At 46.1% G+C, this 25,340-nt stretch overlaps 1 pseudogene; it reads right to left on the bottom strand.

Moving 5' to 3' along the window:
• The window catches only part of LOC124663074, an 86,812-nt pseudogene that overhangs the window by 12,213 nt on the left and 49,259 nt on the right, over positions 1-25,340 (bottom strand).

The following is a 25,340-nucleotide window of genomic DNA, read 5'->3' as shown; positions in this document are numbered from 1 at the left end:
GACCTGCAACACGAGCTGATCACTCACATGATTTTCTAACCAACCAATATGCATACATTTAAAAACGAGCAACTAAGATTCACTCAAAGTTGAAACTTGCCAACGGCAGTAACATGATAAAAGTACATACGCATGTATATACCATATGAAAAGGCGTCATTACATAATCCAAATACTTGGATAAAGTAGCCAAACTATCTATTTACAATCAGATATTAAAACCCTGAAATCATCCTTGCGGAGTTCCTCTTTCCTCAGGTACCCTTGAGTCCTCCTCGAGTCTGTCGACAATTATGTTGGCAGGCAACAATACCTTCGGATACAGTGATGTCTACGGGTGCTTCTATTCTTGTAGACAGTGTTGGGCCTCCAAGAGCAGAGGTTTGTAGAACAACAGCAAGTTTCCCTTAAGTGGATTACCCAAGGTTTATCGAACTCAGGGAGGAAGAGGTCAAAGATATCCCTCTCAAGCAACCCTGCAACCACAAAGCAAGAAGTCTCTTGTGTCCCCAACACACCTAATAGGTGCACTAGTTCGGAGAAGAGATAGTGAAATACAAGTGGTATGAATGAATATGAGCAGTAGTACGGCGCCGTGAAAATAGCTTACCGGCATGCGAGTTGATGGTAGTAATATTGTAGGAAGTAAACAAGCAGTAGTAACGCAGCAGTAGTAACGCAAGTAAAACAAGTAAACAAGCAGCGATAGCGATATTTAGGAACAAGGCCTAGGGATTAGACTTTCACTAGTGGACACTCTCAACTTTGATCACATAACAGAATAGATAAATGCATACTCTACACTCTCTTGTTGGATGATGAACACATTGCGTAGGATTACACGAACCCTCAATGCCGGAGTTAACAAGCTCCACAATTCAATGTTCATATTTAAATAACCTTAGAGTGCATGAAAGATCGACACGACTAAACCAAGTACTAACATAGCAAGCACACTGTCACCTTCACACCATGTAGAAGGAATAGATCACATCAATACCATCATAGCAATAGTTAACTTCATAATCTACAAGAGATCATAATCATAGCCTACGCCAAGTACTAACACGAGTGCACACACTGTCACCATTACACCGTGTAGGAGGAATAAAACTACTTTAATAACATCACTAGAGTAGCACATAGATAAATTGTTATACAAAACACATTGCAATCATAAAGAGATATAAATAAGCACTTCACTATGCCATTCATAACAGTGAATAAGTATTCTGTGAAATATAGCCTAAGAGACCCACACGGTGCACACACTCGTCACCTTTACACACGTGGGACAAGGAGTCTCCGGAGATCACATAAGTAAAACCCACTTGACTAGCATAATGACATCTAGATTACAAGCATCATCATATGAATCTCAATCATGTAAGGCAGCTCATGAGATTATTGTATTGAAGTACATAGGAGAGAGATGAACCACATAGCTACCGGTACAGCCCCGAGCCTCGATGGAGAACTACTCCCTCCTCATGGGAGCAGCAGCGTTGATGAAGATGGCGGTGGAGATGGCAGCGGTGTCGATGGAGAAGCCTTCCGGGGGCACTTCCCCATCCCGGCGGCGTGCCGGGACAGAGACTCCTGTCCCCCAGATCTTGGCTTCGCGATGGCGGTGGCTCTGGAAGGTTTCGCGTACCGTGGCTTCTTTTTGTAAGGGTTTTCGACGCAGGGGCTTTATATAGGCGAAAGGGCAGCGTCAGAAGGTCGAAGGGGCGACGACACCATAAGGCGGCGCGGCCAGGGCCTGGGCCGCGCCGGCCTATCATCTGGGGCCTGTGTGGCCCCCCTCCGCGACTCTCGGGTGTTCCGGATGCTTCCGGGCAAAATAGGAACCTGGGCGTTGATTTCGTCCAATTCCGAGAATATTTCGTTACTAGGATTTCTGAAACCAAAAACAGCAGAAAACAGGAACTGGCACTTCGGCATCTTGTTAATATGTTAGTTCCGGAAAACGCATAAATATGACATATAATGTGTATAAAACATGTAGGTATCATCAATAAAGTAGCATGGAACATAAGAAATTATCGATACGGCGGAGACGTATCAGCATCCCCAAGCTTAGTTCTGCTCGTCCCGAGCAGGTAAAACGATAACAAAGATAATTTCTGAAGTGACATGCCATCATAATCTTGATCATACTATTTGTAAACATATGTAATGAATGCAGCGATCAAAACAATGGTAATGACATGAGTAAACAAGTGAATCATAAAGCAAAGACTTTTCATGAATAGTACTTCAAGACAAGCATCAATAAGTCTTGCATAAGAGTTAACTCATAAAGCAATAATTCAAAGTAGAGGCATTGAAACAACACAATGGAAGATTAAGTTTCAGCGGTTGCTTTCAACTTGTAACATGTATATCTCATGGATAGTGTAAATGTAAAGTAATATAATAAGTGCAATATGCAAGTATGTAGGAATCAATGCACAGTTCACACAAGTGTTTGCTTCTTGAGGTGGAGAGAGATAGGTGAACTGACTCAACATAAAAGTAGAAGAATGGTCCTTCAAAGAGGAAAGCATCGATTGCTATATTTGTGCTAGAGCTCTTATTTTGAAAACATAAAGAGAGCATAAAAATAAAGTTTTGAGAGGTGTTTGTTGTTGTCAACGAATGGTAGCGGGTACTCTAACCCCCTTGCCAGACAAACCTTCAAAGAGCGGCTCCCATTTTATTTTATTTTTGGGTGGCACTCCTTCCAACCTTTCTTTCACAAACCATGGCTAACCGAATCCTCGGGTGACTGCCAACAATCTCATACCATGAAGGAGTGCCTTTTTATTTTAGTTTTATTATGATGACACTCCTCCCCACCTTTGCTTTCTCAAGCCATGGCTAACCGAATCCTTCGGGTGCCGTCCAACAATCACATACCATGGAGGAGTGTCTATTTTTGTTAATTAATTTGGGACTGGGAATCCCATTGCCAGCTCTTTTTGTAAAATTATTGGATAAGCGGATGAAGCCACTAGTCCATTGGTGAAAGTTGCCCAACAAGATTGAAAAATAAACACCACATACTTCCTCATGAGCTATAAAACATTGACACAAATAAGAGGTAATAACTTTTGAATTGTTTAAAGGTAGCACTCAAGCAATTTACTTTGGAATGGCGGAGAAATACCATGTAGTAGGTAGGTATGGTGGACACAAATGGCATAGTGGTTGGCTCAAGGATTTTGGATGCATGAGAAGTATTCCCTCTCGATACAAGGTTTAGGCTAGCAAGGCTATTTGAAACAAACACAAGGATGAACCGGTGCAGCAAAACTCACATAAAAGACATATTGTAAACATTATAAGACTTTACACCGTCTTCCTTGTTGTTCAAAACTCAATACTAGAAATTATCTAGACCTTAGAGAGACCAATTATGCAAACCAAATTTTAGCAAACTCTATGTATTTCTTCATTAATGAGTGCAAAGTATATGATGCAAGAGCTTAAACATGAGCACAACAATTGCCAAGTATCACATTATCCAAGACATTTTACCAATTACTACATGTAGCATTTTCTGTTTCCAACCATATAACAATTAACGAAGCAGTTTCAACCTTCGCCATGAACATTAAAAGCTAAGAACACATGTGTTCATATGAACCAGCGGAGCGTGTCTCTCTCCCACACAAGCATTTATTCAAACAAAAACAAAAACAAAAACATACAGATGCTCCAAGTAAAGTACTTAAGATGTGAAAGAATAAAAATATAGTTTCACTAGAAGAAATCTGATAAGTTGTCGATGAAGAAGGGGATGCCTTGGGAATCCCCAAGCTTAGATGATTGAGTCTTCTTAAAATATGCAGGGATGAACCACGGGGAATCCCCAAGCTTAGACCTTTCACTCTTCTTGATCATAGTATATCATCCTCTTCTCTTGACCCTTGAAAACTTCCTTCACACAAACTTCAAGCAAACTCATGAGAGGGTTAGTGCTTAATAAAAATTTACATGTTCAGAGGTGACACAATCATTCTTTACACTTCTGGACATTGCATAAAGCTACTGGACATTAATGGATCAAAGAAATTCATCCAACATAGCAAAAGAGGCAATGCGAAATAAAAGGCAGAATCTGTCAAAACAGAACAGTTCGTAAAGACGAATTTTAAAATGGCACCAGACTTGCTCAAATAGAAAAACTAAAAACTAAAGAAAGTTGCGTACATATCTTAGGATCACTCACGTAAATTGGCATAATTTTCTGAGTTACCTACAGAGAATTAGGCCCAGATTCGTTACAGCAAAGAAATCTGTCTCTGCGCAGTAATCCAAATCTAGTATGAACCTTACTATAGAGATTTTACTTGGCACAACAATGCAACAAAACTAAGATAAGGAGAGGTTGCTACAGTAGTAAACAACTTCCAAGACACAAATATAAAACAAAGTACTGTAGTAAAAAAAACACATGGGTTATCTCCCAAGAAGTTCTTTCTTTATAGCCATTAAGATGGGCTCAGCAGTTTTAATGATGTACTCGCAAGAAATAGAAGTTGAAGCAAAAGAGAGCATCAAGAGGCAAATTCAAAACACATTTAAGTCTAAAATGCTTCCTATGCATAGGAATCTTGTAAATAAACAAGTTCATGAAGAGCAAAGTAACAAGCATAGCAAGATAAAACAAGTGTAGCTTCAAAAATTTCAGCACATAGAGAGGTGTTTTAGTAACATGAAAATTTTTACAACCATATTTTCCTCTCTCATAATAACTTTCAGTAGCAACATGAGCAAACTCAACAATATAACTATCACATAAAGCATTCTTATCATGAGTCTCATGCATAAAATTATTACTCCCCACATAGGCATAATCAATTTTATTAGTTGTAGTGGGAGCAAATTCAACAAAGTAGCTATCATTATTATTCTCATCATCAAATATAGGAGGCATAGTATCATCAAAGTAAATTTTCTCCTCAATGCTTGGGGGACTAAAAATATCATGCTCATCAAAGCCAGCTTCCCCAAGCTTAGAATTTTCCATAGCATTAGCAACAATAGTGTTCAAAGCATTCATATTAATATGTTCCATGGGTTTTTTAATTTTCGCATCAAACCATCCATGTCTTAAATCAGGAAATAGAATAATAAGCTCATTGTTGTCCATTATGCCTAACTAGTGTAAACAAGAAACCAAATGTCGCAATTGCAAGTCTAAAGGAAATAGCTTCGAGTACTTACAACGGCGCCGGAAAATAGCTTAGTAGCCGAGATCCGGAGTGTGAGTACCTTTTACCTTTCCTCCCGGCAACGGCGCCGGAAAAGTGCTTGATGTCTACGGGTGCTTCTATTCTTGTAGACAGTGTTGGGCCTCCAAGAGCGAGAGGTTTGTAGAACAGCAGCAAGTTTCCCTTAAGTGGATTACCCAAGGTTTATCGAACTCAGGGAGGAAGAGGTCAAAGATATCCCTCTCAAGCAACCCTGCAACCACAAAGCAAGAAGTCTCTTGTGTTCCCAACACACCTAATAGGTGCACTAGTTCGGCGAAGAGATAGTGAAATACAAGTGGTATGAATGAATATGAGCAGTAGTACGGCGCCGGAAAATAGCTTACCGGCATGCGGTTGATGGTAGTAATATTGTAGGAAGTAAACAAGCAGTAGTAACGCAGCAGTAGTAACGCGAGTAAAACGGTAAACAAGCAGCGATAGCGATATTTAGGAACAAGGCCTAGGGATTAGACTTTCACTAGTGGACACTCTCAACTTTGATCACATAACAGAATAGATAAATGCATACTCTACACTCTCTTGTTGGATGATGAACACATTGCGTAGGATTACACGAACCCTCAATGCCGGAGTTAACAAGCTCCACAATTCAATGTTCATATTTAAATAACCTTAGAGTGCATGAAAGATCGACACGACTAAACCAAGTACTAACATAGCAAGCACACTGTCACCTTCACACCATGTAGGAGGAATAGATCACATCAATACCATCATAGCAATAGTTAACTTCATAATCTACAAGAGATCATAATCATAGCCTACGCCAAGTACTAACACGAGTGCACACACTGTCACCATTACACCGTGTAGGAGGAATAAAACTACTTTAATAACATCACTAGAGTAGCACATAGATAAATTGTGATACAAAACACATTGCAATCATAAAGAGATATAAATAAGCACTTCACTATGCCATTCATAACGGTGAATAAGTATTCGTGAAATATAGCCTAAGAGACCCACACGGTGCACACACTCGTCACCTTTACACACGTGGGACAAGGAGTCTCCGGAGATCACATAAGTAAAACCCACTTGACTAGCATAATGACATCTAGATTACAAGCATCATCATATGAATCTCAATCATGTAAGGCAGCTCATGAGATTATTGTATTGAAGTACATAGGAGAGAGATGAACCACATAGCTACCGGTACAGCCCCGAGCCTCGATGGAGAACTACTCCCTCCTCATGGGAGCAGCAGGCATTGATGAAGATGGCGGTGGAGATGGCAGCGGTGTCGATGGAGAAGCCTTCCGGGGGCACTTCCCCGTCCGGCGGCGTGCGGGACGGAGACTCCTGTCCCCGGATCTTGGCTTCGCGATGGCGGCAGCTACGGAAGGTTTCGCGTACCGTGGCTTCTTTTTGTAAGGGTTTTCGACGCAGGGGCTTTATATAGGCGAAAGGGCAGCGTCGAGAAGGTCGAAGGGCGACGACACCATAAGGCGGCGCGGCCGGGGCCTGGGCCGCGCCGGCCTATCATCCGGGGCCTGTGTAGCCCCCTCTCGGCGACTCTCGGGTGTTCCGGATGCTTCCGGGCAAAATAGGAACCCGGGCGTTGATTTCGTCCAATTCCGAGAATATTTCGTTACTAGGATTTACGAAACCAAAAACAGCGAGAAAACGGAAGCGGCACTTCGGCATCTTGTTAATATGTTAGTTCCGGAAAACGCATAAATATGACATATAATGTGTATAAAACATGTAGGTATCATCAATAAAGTAGCATGGAACATAAGAAATTATCGATACGTCGGAGACGTATCATACAGCTCCTCCAAGGTTCCAGTAGCATTGGCAATCGACAGCAAACCCGCCGAAGGATAACGCGCAAGTACAAGGGCAAGTGTAAATCTGGCCCCTGCAAAAACTTGTGCACATACCAAGGCTCGGATCTTCTTGGCATTACCAAATTCAGACATCAAAGCAAGGAGAGTCGGGGGAACTGCGTTCAAGGGAAACATTGTCTTCCAAACCACCCTCATAGCCTTGTAGCACTTGTCAAAAAAGTGGTGGACCTGCTGAACTCGATCCTGAAATTGCGCCACAGTCGAAGCCTTCGAGTGCTCCCGCCAGAAAATTTCCTCGGCTGAGGATAGCTCGATCAAGGCATTCACACGCTCGTGAACCCGTTTGCTCTCCTCCGCACGGTTCAGAGCTATGACTGGCAAGGAAGTAAAAAAAAATGATGATGAGGATCCGATAAAACGCTATCGACCAAAGGGTGCAGAGATCAAAGGACTCACAGTTCAAGCTCTCGATAGCTTTATGCAGCTCAGTAAGAGCGTACCGCTCTACGTCGGCTGCAATCTCGCTCTTCTTGTTGACAATCGCGGCCAAGACGTAAGTGCTGCGCAGGTCCTTCTCCATCTGGGTGATCCGATCCTTCATCCGTTGGATCCGATCACCTTCGGGAAGAACGCCAGAGGAGTCATCAACAAATGAGGGCACCGGAAAAACCTGCAAGCAACAGCGTTAAGAGGATGATATGGTCAAATTAAGCATCCAACGAAAACTCCCATCGGGAGAGGCATAAGTAATCCCTATCAGGAGAAGCACAAGTGAAGATATTATGATAAAAGCATGCTGGCAACATTGCCGGCATAGTGTTTATTACAAACTGAAGTTCTCGCAACAGAATAACATTTCACACTAGCCCAAGGATAAAATTGTTACAACAGTCAAGGAGCCTGAGTCTGAGTCGACAGACTGGGGCCAACCGATGTTTTTCCTGAAACTAAATCAAGGAGCTGGCGAGCACAAGTACGGGCGGACGCCGTAAAGGCGCTTAAATCAACAGATCGCCCATCTTTCTCTTTCGGCAGCTCCTTAGTCATTTCTTTGATGTCAGCCTTAAAGCCGTAACCCATCATAAGTTGGAAGGCAAGGAGGGCACCATAGGTACGCGAGGTACGCTTGAATACCTCAATGACCTCCTTGGTGTCGACTGCGAAGGCGTCAATCAGCTGCCCCAGAGTCTTCTCCTGCTTGGCCTTGGGGAATATCATCGAATGCATCCGCGTCAGAGCACCCTTTCCCTTGTCAAGAAGCTCCCGGGTAAGTTGGTGAGCGGTGAGAACCGTCGACACACCATTTGCCGGGGAATTGCTCGGAATTTTATCCAAGGCAGTAGCAGGGATGTTGGCGGCTTCTGCAAGTAGTCAAAGGAAATCGTTGACGAAGAAGCAGATCCATAAAAAGTAATAATCTGCAAGGGATATAGGAACTTACCAAGCAGGGCCAAGGCAGACTGACGGAGGAGTTCATCCTTCTCTGCCGCCCGAGCTTCCTCCTCCTTCAGCCGCTCCTTCAGCTTGTTCAGCTCTTCTTTCAGGGAGTCGACCTCCTGGCGAGCTACGGCGGCCTTTTTGATGGCGCCATCCAACTTTGAAGAGGAAGACTTAGCCTCCTCCTCGCAGCCGAATTTTGTCCGCCTCCAGAGAGGTGAATTGAGAGGCGAAGGCCTCTAAAGAGGATATCACACCTCGTAGATCCTTGAAGAAAGGGAATGTTTTACAAAGATCGTTAGGCAAAGACACATTCCAAAAGATTCTTGTTAGACTCAACAAAGACTTACAGAAGGAGGAGCTGCGGCAGTAGCAGGAGCATCTTTCCCCTTGGAAAGAGAGGAGGCAGTCGATGCTTGCGCCACAGGAGCCGCCTTGGGAGCCGAAGCTTCGGAAGCTGCGGCGGCTGGCGAGACAGCATCAGATCTGATCCTCTTGGGTGGAGGCTCAATAAAAGCATCGTCACTACAAGAAAGATTTGATCGACCAAGTTATGAGAAAAATGTGAAAAGATTGAGAAGTTGAAAATAGTAAGAAGAAGAAAAACACTTACAAATCAAGGAGATCATCTTCGTCGGCAAAACCGCCGATTGATCTCTTCATAGGTGGAGCCCTGGTCTCCTCCGCAGCTGCATTAACAAAGGCACCGTGATCAGCGTCATCATTGTGCACTGATCCCTCTGTGTCGCAAGTATCACCGGCTGATGGGGGGAGATTGGCATGGGCGGTTTCAGAATTTATCGGGTCATCATGTTCGCTTGTTGGGTTTGTATGCTCAACAGTACGGGAGTCAACGGGTTCTGAAGAGCCTCTTCCTTCGGAAGTTTCATTTGGCAAGTTATGTAAATCCTCGGAGGCTACGAATGTCTGTCAAAGGGAAAATAAATGAGAATAACGGTAATATATGTCGATAGCAGCATAACAAGAATTTAAGGAGGGAAATTACCTCTGGTGGTGGATGATCGACATCAAAAGGAGTATACGGGGACGTCAGCGGGATCAAGTCCTCTTGGCTGAAGAAAGTGAGGCGACGGACTTCATCGAGCAGTTCTTTTTCCGACAATTCGGCAGCGTTAATTCTAGTCTCATCCTTTAGACCTGAGTACAACCACATTGGGCGAACCCTAGCCATGACTGGTTGGACTCGACGTTTCAGAAACACTGCCGCTACCTCGGTGCCGACCATGGTTTGCCCGTCAGCCTCTTTGATCCGAAGGAATCTGTCAAATAACTCATTGGCTGCTACTTTTTCGTCGGGAGAAAGAATATTCTTCCAGGAATTCTTAGGCTTAGCCTCAAGGACGTCGACAAAGCGAGGAAGCTGAGATTCGGGTGACAAGGAATCCTTGATATAAAACCACTTCAATCTCCACCCTTGCACGGACTCTCTCATTGGGAAATTAAAGTAATTGACATCCGAACGAGCTACGAATCCTACTCCTTCGGTGACAAAAGATCCGTTGCTACTGTTGTATCTCTTCACATAGAAGATCTTTTTCCACAACCCAAAATGAGGCTCAACGCCCAGATATGCTTCGCAGAGGGTGATGAACACATCAACGTGAAGGATTGAGTTGGGAGTGAGTTGCCATAGTTGGATTTCGTAAGTTCGCAGGAGATGGAGGAGGAATTCTTGAACAGGAAGCGAAAGGCCTCGGTACAAGAACGACAGGAACATCACGGTAAAACCGGCAGGAGGGTTAGGTCGAGAAATCGCACCTGGAAAGATCACATTCCCCTCATTGGAGGAGATCAATCCCAGGCTTCGGGATCTCTTCTCGTCACGCTTGGTGGCGGTCGAGGCTATCCAATCGCCGGGCTTGGCTGCTGAGCTCGGTGGTGCCGGCGGCGCCGGAGCTGGGGGAGGAGCGCTTGGGGCGCCTTCCTTCGAAAGGATCGAGGAAGGTTTGGCGGCGGCGCCTCCGCTCGTCGAGCTGGCAGCGGCGCTGGGGATCTTCTTCTTCACCATCGCGAGATCTGGGAGAAATCAGAAGACAGTGGTGGCGGCGCGAGCGGTTGTGAATAGGAGAAGAGGAAGAACGGCAAAGAGATGAATGAAGGAGAATGATAAGGATTTTTTTATCTCTTGGGGAACTTAAGGAAGGCTTCGTATTGATAATGGGCCTTTTCTCCAGTTAATGATTGCGGAAATCGAGGAGGTGCCTCGTTAACCGTGTAAAGAGGAGCAGGAATCGCTCGAAAACAGGGCTGGCAGGTCGTGTCTTATCAGTCAAAATCAAAGGGACAGAAAAACGTCATCAATGACGTCATGGAGAATGATTGCATACGAAGAGATAAGAAAGTATCGGGTGATCGACTTGAGCCTATGTACGGATTGCGAGCATCCGCACCTAAGCTCGGGGGCTACTCCCATCGGGAGCGCTGACGCGCACCCGATAGAATAAAGGTTCGAAGGAAAAAACTTGACTCGAGTTTGCACCCGGACGTAAACGCCCGTGCCCAGACTTGGGGACTACTCCCATCGGGAGCGCTGAACGCGTACCCGATAAAACTTTTTTCGCACTCCAGGATCATGCCCGGGGACTTGATTCTGCGTAGGGTAACGTTGTTTTGCCATCGGCAGTTAACCAACAGAAGTTGGGCACGTTATTCTTTATCCCTTGCATAAAGAAAATGTATCCGATGGACTATAAAGACTTGCAGGAAAAAGCTTCGGCAGAAGAAGATGTTCGAGTAGTACAACTTGAGTCTACGCACGGATTGCAAGCATCCGTACCTAGACTCGGGGGCTACTCCCATCGGGAGCGCTGACGCGCACCCGATAGAATAAAAGAAGATAGAAGAAACGCAAGAATGATCATGGAGAAGGACTTCGGAAGAAGGTATGCTTTAGTCTCTACCCGAACTATGTTCGGCTAGACACTCGGGGGCTACTGACATGGGCATTACCCTTCGGGTAACCAATGTTGTTCTACCCTACACGGTCCAACTGGAGGCCCATGAAGGTACCCGATGGCAAGATGGGCCACTAGGACGGTGCGACGGAAGATTACTTGAAGTACAAGACTTGGAAGGAGCCGAACAAGGAAATTTAAGAGATAGATCTACTGTAAACCTAGTCGTACTCGATTAGGCCTCTCGAGACCTGGCCTCCTATATAAAGGCCAGGAGAGGGGCTATCGAGGACACAATCAATCTTAGCAATACTAGCCAACAGAAGCTTAGAACTAGGTTACCCTAGCAACTAGCATCTCGTCGAGATCACAGCCGAACGATTCGGCACCCCATTGTAACCTGTTTTCATCATAATCAAAGAACGAGACGAGGCGGGACGTAAGGGTTTTACCTCATCGAGGGCCCCGAACCTGGGTAAATCGCTCTCCCCGCTTGTCTGTGTACCGATGTCTCGTGTCAGCTTGCAGGATTCCATCAACCCTAAGCCCCTATCGGAGGGCATTGCCGAGGAGCACCCTCGACATCCGGCCTGTCGGACCGGGCAGCGGCGGCGTCTCAGCGCCGCTCCCTTCTTGAAGGCGCTGCCTTGGCTGCAAGTGGAGTACCAGATGCGGCTTTTGGAGGTTGACGATGTGTCTCCGGAGTCGTGTGCCACACAGGGGGTGGATGTATGGAGCGCAACATCTGCCAACGCGAGCTCTTCACCGACATTTCTACGCCAGTTCCTGCCGAAGCCCTGCCTCTCACCTGCCGACCTCTAGGCACAATGGGTGCGAGGTACGTCGGCCTAGGCAGGCATGGAGATGAAACGTCCCCGGAGGCTTCTTGCAACGGTGTTGCTGCCCCGAGCCCCGTTGCCTCGCCATTCTTGGTTGGAGGCTAGGCTTGGCGAGGCCTACTGTCTCTGTCTTTGCGGTCTGTAGAGGGCACGTCCTTACCAAGTTATAGTCGCTTGGTGAGGACGGTCGTGTGTGTGTGTGTCGTGTGTGTGTGTGTCCCTCCTTCTGGAGGTTGTACCCCGATGTCTTCTTCCTGTTCAATGAAATGAAACGTAAAATCTCTTGCGTTTTCTCGGAAAAAAAAAATTGAGATTTAACACAGATGGCAAGTCGCTGCAGGGCATGATCTATGGCTTCTTGTTCTTCAGAGGACCCTTGGGGATCTTGGACAGGTACTTCTCATCGACGATGGCATAGTACTTCTTCAGTTCGATCATGGCCTTCTCACCAAAAGCATCAACCTTGTCATCGTACTTCTCATACAGAACTGGCACCGTGTAAGCACCACGAAGACTGCACTCGGGAAAAAGAACGGATATATGTCGTCAGTTCACAACTCGTATGGACACCTAGAGTGGTTATGAATTAAAGTCTTGCAGCACAAGTTATAATTACCTATATATGCCAATGTCAAGAAGTTGCAAGAGCTCCCAAGAACAGAAAGAACCCAGAGACCCGCAACCACCTGAGTATACAAAGAACAATCACATGTTGGTGAGCAGGTTAAAGGAAGAACCCAACATTATGCATTGAGAAATTGAGGATATAACCAAACATACAATGAGGAATTTCTTCAGATCACGACCCTGGCCGATCTCCTTCAAAGTAAAGAAGCCCCTGTTGATCTCATATCTCAGCGACCGGGCAATGTTCACAATGGTGTCCTCTGGAATCGTCACCTCAGGAATGTTTGGGGGCGACCTAAGCATCAACAAAGTGTCAATCAGCAAATTCAGACCCTAGTGACGGACAAGCTGGCACAGCACAATCAACAGCAGCAGGTCTACAGCAAGTTGTATCAATCAATTTGACTTTGGAAGCGAGGAGAAGCTTACTTGTTGATGAAGGTGCATGCGTTGGAATAAACTCTGAAATGTGGGAGCTCTGGTAGTGGTAGTCGTCGTCCAATACAGACCCAGAAACACTTGAAGCCATAGCTCACACAGATGCGCTTGCGTTGGCCGCTGATATGGGACTTGAACATCTCATGGTTAGCTCCGACTGTGTAAGAAGTAGTCTCAGCGGTCAATGGTCAAAATTTAGGTGCATATAGAAAAGTAATCAAAGAAATTCGGTATGTGTCAATGTAGTTCGTCTCTATTGCTTTTCGAATATATATATATATATCAACTTCCATATGATCCAGCAGATCGAAAAAAGAATATCACAATACACTTGGAATCCTCAAAAGCAAGATGACATAATACGTGTATATTTAACTAGAGGACCTTACAAGCAGCAACCGGCTTGAAGTATCCACAAAATCTCATCGCGGGGTCTGTCGTTGCCTATTCGCGTCAGAGGAGGGATCCTCACGAGGGGGAGAAGAAGTAGGGGCCATCGGGCGGAGAGTTCTCGGGACGGTAGTATGCGATTTACCCAGCTTCGGAACACCTGCACGATGACAGGGCCTACTGCTGCTTGTCTGGAATTATCTGGGCGCTTTCGTGTTGTTACAATGAGTTGTGGTTGTGCCCTTAGGGCTCCCAGGATCCGATTTATAAAGGCGCTCGGATCTAGGGTTTACACGGAGAGTCCTAACCGGAATACAAGATGCCTAACTACGGAATATTACATTACCATGCACGTCAAAGATCCACCTTTCCTTATGCGTCGTATGGGATCCGGGTACTTCATGGGTCTTCACAGATCCGACTATCTTCATAGGGCGGTTAAGATCCGGCTCCTGTTACCTGGGCTAGACTTCATCCATCTTGATCTACAACAACTGGGCCGCTCGATGGGCCATACGCCACCATCACCGTCTATGGGCCACCCGGGCTTGCCGGATATAGGTCACGCTGTTGATACACCCATAAAGTATACCCACAACAGTAGCCCCCGAAGTTCTCCAAGATTCATCATTCCTCCGACTTCATTCAACTCGGATCCGAAGAGAATCTTGAAGAGCTTCCAAAACTTCCTTGTTTCCGACTTCATTCAACCGGAAACATTTGTTCTTATGTAACGGTATCTTAGCAGATTTTTTGCCCACGTCACGCTCAACTTCCCTTTTTCCCGCGCTAAATTTTCGGAGATACGAATCTTCAGCCGGAAATTTCAGAGGTGCACAGTTAGGTTACCACTGCATCGATTTCACCTCTTTGGCCTAAGACACGTGGCGGCCATCCAACGGTGCGACCGTTCCATTTCTACCGTTGGATCCGGATCACGAATCTCCGCGCAGAGTCTATAAATACCCCCCGCGTTCGGTAAGTTTCATTCTTTCACCGCATTCACCACTTCATCTTCTACCTCGCGCCCGCGTCGCCCACCGGATCTCAACTCCGGCGAACTCCTCCGTAGAAAGCTTCGTCCGCTGCCGCTCCAAGGTCGTCCTCGACCTGAGATTAGCGCAGTTGATCGGGAAATTCCGTCCGCCCCCGATTCATGGTCAAGCAGAGCCCTGCGCACCAAGTCCGGCGACCTCGCCGGCGCCACGGGGAACCGCCATGCCATCGCCGGTAAGTCCACCGGACCCGTAGAAGACGACTTAGCTAATTTAGTTTCCGGCTACTCAAACCACTTTACCATATGCATGCAGCCGGAAATATGTCCACTAGTTCACCTAAGTATACCGATAGCTCTCCGAATAGGCCCGAACCAAACTCCGCAGAGCCAAAGTTCATTGAGCCTATAGCGTTCCTTCCGCCCAATATTTCCGACATCCGATTAGCTCAACCATTTTCCGCCTCTTCCAGCAATTACCTCAACCGGATCCCAACACTAGCGGAGCTCCAAGAAGAAATTGAAGGACAAGCTAGAATGGCCGCTAAAGTGCAGGAAGCGGAGCAAAAGAAAGCTTCGAAGGCCCAGAACCGCGAAGGCGAAAAGGGTCAGTGGTGGCTATGCGAAGTGAAGGACACGGAGCTCAGAGATTTTCAGACTGAGGGCATGATTGCTCCGGACTGGAGCTTCATGAAGGATTCCGTCACCCCCAAGCCGGATCCGGACGAACACGTCCTTACGAAAGCTTGGGTGGAGCGCGGCCTGTCGCTCCCATTATCCGAGTTCTTTCTCTCCGTCCTCAACACATACGGCCTCCAGCCACATAACATATTGAAAGTTCAGAGATGGTAAACCTAGAGGGGGGTGAATAGGTTTCTACATATTTTAATTCTTTCTTTGCAATATTAGGCTTTGCGGAATATAAAGATGAGCCTAATGCAAACTAGGTGAGACAACCTATATGAGGATACAAGTAACTCAAACACGAAGGCTCTCATATGCAGTTATATCACAAGTAAGGAGTTCGGTTAGAGATAACCGATAGCACGCGGAGACGAGGGTGTATTCCCGTGTTCCCGTTCTTTGCAAGAAGGTACGTCACGTTTGGAGGGGTGGAGGTCCCACGAAGGATACCCAACGCCATGAAGGCTCACCATATTCTCCGGAGCCTATCCCATGAAGGAATAGCTCACTCACTTGTGGTAGACTTTGAGGTAGCCTCCAAACCTTCACAATCTTGTCAGGAGCAAATCCACAACCCAGATGCTTCCGGACCTCTCTTGCCCACCTAGGGTTTCCAAGGAACCCTAGAGAGCAAGTTTCTTGATGAATACAAGAGGGAATAAAATTTGGCTTGGTGGAACGGTAGATCGGGACCTCCTCTATCTTTTCCCCAGAGGGATTTGAGTTTGGGTGGAGGAGGTAGATCTGAGGCTTTTGGTGTTTCTAACAATGGTATGTGTGTGTGAGAGAGAGAGAGAGAGAGCTCAAGAACAGCTTGTAGTATAGTGCCTAACTGTTCAAAGGTAGGAGAAGGGGTTTTTATAGTGCCACTTGAAATCTGGCCGTTGGAACTTGCCACCTCAGCTTTTTCTTCGAGGAGCCCGGTCAACCGGACCTGAGACCGGACTGTCCGGCGCAGGGGCCGGTCAGACCGGGCCTGTGACCGGACCTACCGGTCCAAACCGGAGCTGAGACCGGAGCAGGGAATTCGATTGGCGCCGGTGCTCCCGGTCCACCGCCCGGTCCGACCGGGCGTATGACCGGACCAGGCCAGTCCAGACCGGGCCTGGGACCAGGCCCCGACCGAGAGGGCTCAGCTGGCTTATTGGATATGCCCTGGATGGCACCAGACCAGGGGCCGGTCGGCGCCGGGCTGGCCGGTGCCAGGGCCGGTCTAACCGGGCCTCTGGCCGGTCAGGTGCCGAAGAAAACCTTGTTGATTTTCGTCGAAGTGGGGGGTCTCCCATTGCTTTCTTGTTCCATTGATACACCATTATACCTCTTTGGCTAATACCTGGGAATAATCTCATAGATATGTATTAGACCAAATACTCTAGCACGGTGCCATTGTTACCAAAATAATCGATAAGGGTAGAGGTAAAATACCCTTACAATCTCCCCCTTTTTGGTATACGATGACAAACCGAGCTAGAGTCACATATAGATATTATGATAAACTTTAGACCTTAATTCCATATAAGATATTAAGACAGCTCCCCCATAATGTGTGCACTTGGAGAATTTGTGTTTGAATGCAAAGTGCACCATTTGTAGAATATGAGAAGCTCCCCCAATATCTTTAGGAAACAAGCATGATATAGACATGTGTATATCAAGGTATATAAGCATAACGCATAATCATCCTAACATAGAGATTAAGCATACAAATACTTGTCCATACATGAATTATGAAAAGTAGCAAATGATTCTTGAAATGAAAAAGCAAGCAAATAAGCACAAGCCAAATAACAGGCAAATAAAATATCAAGCATGGCTTGTGCAACCAAGGAACCCCATTATCCTAGACTCTACATGGCTTGTGCAACCAAGGAACCCCGTGATTCTAGACTCTACTCTCTTCTCCCCCTTTGGCATCGGAACACCAAAAAGGCAAAGAAAAGAGTAGGGATGCTAGCACACCCATCAATAGAACTCGGTCCTGGGGGTGGAGAGCCACCATCACCACCATCATCATCACCCTCGTCATCATCCTCATCCTCATCATACTGTTTGTTGCCTTCATCATCATCTTCTCCATATCAATTAGTATTAGGGTCCTGAGCATATCGAGGAGGAAGACCACCGTGAGCATACATGGAGAGATCAAAGTTCTGGAGCATCTCATCATCAATGGGAGGCATCTCCCAAGTAGGTGCATACACAGGCTCCATCTCAGGTCCAGGACGAGGAACAGGGGTGTTTCTGGCAGCCATGAAGTCATTTTGGCGCCTCCTAGTTTCCTGGTTCAAGGCAAGGCTTTGATGAGCAACATCATTGGTATTTTTGCACATCTGCCACAAGCTGGTCAAGAAACGTGAGGCACCACGCTTGGGGCGCCTAGAGTAGCTGGAGCTAGCAAGGTCATGCCTTTCCTTGGACCGGCACTCAGAAGGCATCATGGCTGGGATTTCCGGTCTATCTCCTTGTTGAGGCATCTTGAAGGGTTCCATCTTAACCGCTTCAGGCGAAGATAGATCTGCCTTTGCTTTCTTCGCACTTAGCTCTTCCGATGGACCGAGTTTAGTCCGGTTGCTCTTATTGTTCTGAAAAAAATGGTGGATTGCTCAATTTCATGGAACTGTACATATCTTTTACCGAACAAAAGTAATGTACAGTTTATCAGGGAAACAACTACATATTATGATGGACAGGTACAGGGATTTGAAAGTATGCGAGACACTTTATCTCTACAAATGGTGTATCAGATTAAGCATTCCAAACTAAATATGAATGGAACAAAAAACACCCAAACAACTGCAATTTAAAACCCAAACCTCTTCAGAATCAAAGCCCTCAAAGTTTTCTACGGTAAATATTGTGCAAGAGAAAATACACTTGCCTTTTCTGCCACCTCCACTTCAGGATTTGCTTTGCCTGGACTTGGCACTTCCAGTGGGCCGACTGCAGTCTGGTCTCTCTTGTTATTCTGAAAATGAGTAAATGTTATGGACTTGCACATACTTGTACAGAATATTGCAAAATTTGGAATCCAGAAATCAAAAACATTCAGCTTACGGTAGCACCGTAGCAGAAATACCACCTAGCAGAATAGGGATCTCAACAAGTGGGGAATGCGTTACCTTCTCTAGTTCCTGCAACTCCACGCGATCCTCGTCCTGAAGGCCCACACAAAATCTGGAGTTTAGCACCCAAAGGAAAAACACAGAACAACAATACATACGAACGAAACGAAGCCTCGCGGAGCCCAAACCTTAATGGAGTCGAACCCGCTGAGCTTCTCAACAGGACCCAGCGGGTGCGACGAGGCGGGGAAGCAGGCGACGTGGTACCACTTGGTGCTGTCCCAGCCTCGGGGGTCGTGGGCTTCCACGCCGAGGCGAAGCACGCCCTTCGCGATGCTCGCGTTGCAGCCCTTGCAGGTGGAACGGGCAGACTTGGCGTACTCAACAGAGACGGCTCCCTTCTCTGCGACCACCGCCGATTCGGGTGAAGATGGGTCTGCCTTTGCTTTCTTCGCGCTTGGCTCTTCCGATGCACCGAGTTCGGTCTCGTCGCTCTTGGTGTTCTGGAAATGGTGGGTTTCTCAGTTTCATGGAGCTGTGCATATCCTTTACCGAGCAAAAGTAATGTACCATTTATCGGGGAAACAAGATATATCATCATAAAATTTATCATTTCTACTGAAAGCTACCCAAACGTTTGACCTTACAATTTAGCGAACAACATCATTCTACATTACTCAAAATTTTCATCTAGTAGGCAGAAATATTCAGCACAGGAACGCCACCAATAGAAGATGCATTTCAACAGGTGAGGAATTGGCTACCTACCTCCGCAAGCGCTCGCAGCTCGTCACGCTCGCTCTCCTGCACGCCGCCCAGAAACCCGGGAGTTTATTTAGCCACAAAGGACAAGCCAAACGACTGAAACAAACAGAACAGAACGAATAACGAATGGAACAAAACCAGCCAAACCTTAATCCAAAGGAAGCCCGGGAGCTTGTCGAGGGGGCCGAGCGGGTGCGAGGCGGCGGGGAAGCAGGCGACGTGGAACCACTTGGTGGTGTCGTAGCCGGCGCGGGGGTCGCGGGCGTGGGCGCCGAGGCGGAGCGCGCCCTTGGCGATGGCGGCGCCGCAGCCCTTGCAGGCGGAGCGCGCGGACTTGGCGTACTCGACGGTGACGGCCGCCCTGGGGGCGGAGTCCGCCGACATTGCGGCGCGGGCGGCGCGGACGGCGAAGGGGAGGAGGCGGAGGCTGGGGTTTCGGGAGAAGAGGGAGGCCAGGAGCATGCGAGGTTGGGGATGGACTGCGGGCGAGGGAGGGTGGGGAATGGGGATGGGGCGGTGGCTAGGGTTTTGTGCGGGCGGTGGGGCGGTCGGCGCTGGAATCACGGCGAGGGCGGGCGGGAAGAAAGAGGAAGGTGGGGCAGCGAGCGCGAGCCGTGGCGTTGGCCGGTGACGGTGAGGACGTGGTCTCCGCTGACACCTGCTGCCGTTGTGGGGTCGGCTGCGGCGGTTCCTATTTGCCCCTCGTTGCGGCGACACCTACCTCGGAGTGTTGAAAGTAATCGAGATGTAAACGAGAGACAACAAAATGATTCAACTGGTATCTTATTTTATTGATGATCAACATATTTATACAAGGTGAAGGGACACGAATAGGGACGCGTCCGTACAAGGGGGTGTGAGAAAAAGGACACGACTGTTTGCATAGCAAACGGCTATAGAGAACAACGGGAGGATTATCCTCTTAATTATCCTATTTAATTAAATCCTAACACTCCCCCTAATCCTTCCTTGTCTTCATGCTTGGTCATTTCTAGAATCATCTTTGGAATCATCTCCTCCAAAAACCCTGTGGGAAAAATATGAGGAGAGTAGTGTGTATGATATGTTGCTAAAACTCCTTAAAACCCAGTGGGAAAAATAGGAAAAAATGGTGCAACATATAAAGGTTGGATATCTTTGTTAAAACTCCTTCAAAACCCTATGGGAAAATAAGGAGAAAATGACACAGCATATAATTGCTATTGTCTCTTTGTTAACTCGATATGAGAAAAACCTTGTAAAAGGGGAAAAACCCATAGAGTATAGAGAACAATATATGTCGTATATATTTTCCTAAAAAACCCGACGGGGAAAACAGAAAATATGACATATCATATTGTGTTGATATTACCTCATTAAAAACCTTGATGAGAACCTGTGTAGTAAACTCATAAAGGGGAAAAGAGTGTAATATGATGCTCTGAACATGATTGATCCAGGAAGATACTCCCCCTGATTCTTGCAAATTTGGAAGCCGTCGCATACCAATTCCATAAAATACTTCTGAAATGTTGAAGTTGGTAGAGACTTGGTGAACAGACCAACAACATTATTGTGCGATTTGACATGCAAGATGTTTATTCTCCAACCCTTCCGAAGTTCATGGAGATAAAACAATCTAGAAGCAATATGCTTAGTGATATTGCTCTTGATGTATCATGTTTGCATCCATGCAACACAAGCAATATTATCTGTGTAGATAATGATTGATGGTTCAAGAGAACCAATACCACATGACTGATGTATGTGGTTTATCATTCCATAAAGCTACACGTGTGTACGAGGCCTTGTAGTTTAGAATGATTTATAGTTGTAGTCACCAGAGTCTGTTTCGAAGACATCAATGGAGTGACAATTCTACCATGTTGATACACATTGTGGGGATCATTCAAGTAGCCAACATCAGTGTATGCTGATGATATTGGAGTTCGGATTTCTCTGAAATTATAAGAATATGTCAAGTAATGTGTGGTGCATTGGAGATATCGAAAGATATTCTTGATTCCCAACCAATTGTGTTGGTGGGTCCAATGGCACTGAGATATGGAACTTCAAGTCCCAACATCTGTTCTACATCATCCCGTGGTTTGAGTGAATCTTTCTCTACGTCTAGAGATCGAACAACCGGCATGGGAGATTGATATGACTTATCCATTTTAAGTCTCTCCAATATTTATAATATAGGCAACTTGGTGTACCATAATACTTGAGTGAAGTAGCTCGACTTGTAATATCAAGCACTGTTTGGGTTTCACCAAATTCTTCATCTCAAATTCCGTCTTTTAGATGATCACGTGCTTCGTCATTGCAAGAGTAATCCTTGTGTATGACAAACACACATGGGTAATCATCATTGTAGGAGTAATCCTTGTGTATAAGGAACTCACTACATCGGTTGTACCAAAATATACCGACAATAATAAGCCATGTCGTGACTTATTAAATTTACACAAAACATGTTACATTTGCATTTCGATTCGGATTGTGATTCAATCGGGAACCATACATGTCCAAATCTAGTGATCCACATCCATAAGTAGTCACTACATCTATCAACTGCATAAATAGATGATTTTGTATTGCCAATGATATAATGTATCGGAAATAGGATTCCACTCGCATTTGGAGATTAGGTCTCGGATCTCTGCGTAAATCCGACCTTGTGCTACAAGCCTTGCTTTCTCACCACCTTGTTATCTCAATCCGTTCTTTGGAAGAGAACATACTGAATCGCATATGGAATTCATTTGGAGGAGCGAGGCTAATTCTGCTTGGATTGCATCCTTCGATTTTTCAGTCCGAGTGACAAGGGATTAACTTGTCAATGCCTATGGATTATAGGCTAGGGTTTAGTTAGAAGTAGAGGGCAAGTAGATCTCGAAGGTTTCAGCCGAAAAGTACTCGACGAATATGAAAACTAGGGTTTGCAGACAATGATTCGATGATCTTCTCGTCCCTCGACCCCCCCTTTATATAGGCGGAGCCGAGGGATTCGTGCTATACAAGGATTACATAGTCCGGGACGGTTTCTAACTCATCCCGCCAGATTACAAATAACACTTCCTATTACAACTCTATCTTTTCCTTAAATACATCTTGGGCTCTCGAGTCTTCTTATTCTTCGGGTAGTGGGCCTTCAATAAACCCGGGTACTATATTAGGCAGGCCCATTTGGGATGCCTATGTCGGTAGCCCCGAGATTTTGCTTGAATCATAGAGTCGGGGAAAATCTCTCTTGTTTATTTTTACTCGAAAGCTCTAACTTTCATACTTTTTCTCACAAAATTCTATATTGTACGGGGATATTGGTAGTTGGGGCTAGTTCATCGACGGATCGGGTACTAGTTAACCTGCTCTAGTGGCAATCCGCAAAAACCTACTTCAAAATCACGTCCCCGGACATGATTTCGGGATGCTTGGTGTAAACTTCGACGGGCGCCGCTTAAGGTCTTACCATTCAGTCGAGTCCCGAGTTAAATTTATCGAGTACCTAACGCGTCCGTCGGGATTTTTCTTCGTATCTGTTGATACGGATAAAAGTAGCGAGACGCGGTCTTCGGCGATGCCACGCCCGGCGAGAATAGGTCCGGGGTCTTACCTTCGCAATTTTGCGGCATTCGGAAATTGATCGCAACTTCGGCGTTACGAGAATATATTGTCGAGTGCTTTTCCGTGCTGCTGGAATGGCACATTTTATTGAGTCAAATATGACTTATATTGCGTTCCCGATGGGAGTATATGGAGAGTTAATGATAACTCGAAATATATTCTCTTGCTTGTTCTATTTTTCCTTTGTCAATTTCATCGGGCACGCGAACAGCGTTCCCGATGGGAGTAGCCCCCGAGGCTACAGCCAAGAACTTGTGCTTGGTTGTAGGCTCAACATTTTAGTCCTCCTTGTCACTATATTGCCATTATCTCTTGATATTCTTTCCTCCTTCTTCTCTCTTTCTTTTTTGTTTTTCCTTTTTTTATCGGATGCGCGAACAGCGCTCCTGATGGGAGTAGCCCCCGAGGCTACAGCCAAGAACTTGTGCTTGACTGTAGACTCAACATTTTCTATTTTTGCCATTGTCGAAATTTTTTTTCTTTTTTCAAAGTAGCCCCCGAGCATTTGGGCAAAAACTTGTTTCTGACCATAGATAAGGATGGAGAGATTCAAGGATGCTCGCAGTATCCACGATTTTGTCAAAGCACAACTGGTAGCTGGTGCCAGATTTGCTCTTATCATGCTCCAGATCTGTCACTCAAAGCTTGACCTTGCCCAAGTTGTCGATAGGGTTCATCAAAAGGTAAAACGCCGGAGAGTTGGTGTTGATAGGATTAACACGAAGGTTACACCTATAGCCGAAGAAATGATTGAGGACCTTCTTCGGATGGATGCCGACTTTTTGCCGATGGCCATTATGCCGACTTTCTTGGTGCTGCTCCCGAGGAGAACAGAGTTACTCTTGACGACATACTTGAATCGGGACTAGTTATTTGCTTCTTGTAGAAATTTCTTCTTTGTAGTCCATGACCATATTGTAAAGCAACCATTATATTTCTATGTTTGCCTAGCCCCGAGTATTTCGGTGACTTTTTCTATATTTGTATATTTGCGAGGTTGTGGACCAAGGCATTTATATATTGAAGGCAAGTGTGAGCCCCCGAGCTTTTATTGAGTACTATTTTGTATTTTTATTGACTCACGAGGTATTTGAATACCAAGGCAAGATTTTTCCTTCTTTTATCGATGAACTATATTGAAATTCGTCGGAACGATGACTTTGGTCGCGTTGACAAAGAAGAAGGTGATATAGCCACTATCTTTATTATATTGCAGCACCGCGAGCCCGCCTCATTAAAAACCTTCTCCGGCCCCACTCGGTGCCCCGAAAAAGGAAAAGAGTGCGTCTGAAAACTCGCGGGCGTTTCATTACATTGAAGTTTTACAAGGACTATATTTCGACTTTAGGCGTAGAACCGCCTGAGTTGCGCCACGTTCCAGGGGTTTGGCTCCTCCACCCCTGTCTTCTTGTCCTTTATCCTGTATGCTCCTCCTCCGATTACTTCCGTGACGATGTAAGGGCCGAGCCACGGTGACTCGAGTTTTTCATGACTTTTCTGCGTGAGCCGAAGAACTAGGTCGCCCACTCGAAAAGATCTTGGCCGCAAACGTCGGCTGTGGTAATTCTTCAAGTCCTGTTGATATTTGGTTACTCGAGACAATACTTCGTCTCGAGCTTCATCAAGTGCATCCACATCATCTTCTAATGCTTTCCTCGACGTTTCTTCGTCATACTCCGCGACACGTGGAGAGTTGTGCTCTATCTCGATTGGTAGTACTGCCTCGCTCCATGTACCGGAAAGAACGGAGTTTCTGTGTCGCTGTATTTGGAGTTGTTCGGATGCTCCACAACACACTTGGTAGTTCTTCGGGCCGGGTATGTCGAGCTTTTTCTAGTGGTCCTAGCAAGCGCTTCTTGATGCCATTGCGGATGATGCCATTGGCTTTCTCGACTTGCCCATTGGTTTGAGGGTGTGCAAGCTGATGCAAAGTTCAGCTTGATACCCACCTCTTCGCAATAGTCTTTGAATTCATTGGACGTGAAGTTGCTGCCGTTGTACGTGACGATGCTTGTGGGGCACTCCAAACCCGAAGACGAGGTCTTTTATGAATTTTACTTGCAGATGCTCCGTCCGGTGAATTTATCGGCTTTGCTTCTATCCACTTTGTGAATTTGTCGACGGCTACTAGCATGTATTCCTTTCCTCCTGGCGACGATTTGTGTAACTTGCCAACCATGTCGAGTCCCCATTGTGCAAAGGGCCATGACAAAGGTATTGGTGCTAGCTCTGCTGTCTTGGAGAGTGAGGTTTTGCGGCAAACCTTTGACACGCGTCGCAAGTTCGTACTATGTCCTTAGCGTCCTCTATTGCTTGTCAACCGGTAGAATCCTGCCCGAAAAACCTTGGCTGCGATAGCTCGACTACTTGCGTGGTGGCCACATATTCCTTCATGTACGTCCTTTAGAATTATTCTTCCTTCTTCGGGTGTAACGCACCTTTGCAAGACGCCTGAAATACTTCGCTTATATAATTCTCCTTTAACCACCGTGAAAGCTTTGGAGCGTCGGATTACTC

This window comes from Lolium rigidum, chromosome 6 (genome assembly GCF_022539505.1).
Source record: "Lolium rigidum isolate FL_2022 chromosome 6, APGP_CSIRO_Lrig_0.1, whole genome shotgun sequence".
Taxonomy (NCBI): Eukaryota; Viridiplantae; Streptophyta; class Magnoliopsida; order Poales; family Poaceae; genus Lolium; species Lolium rigidum.
Note: the sequence above shows the minus strand (reverse complement) of the source record. Positions and strands in the feature narration are given on the sequence as shown.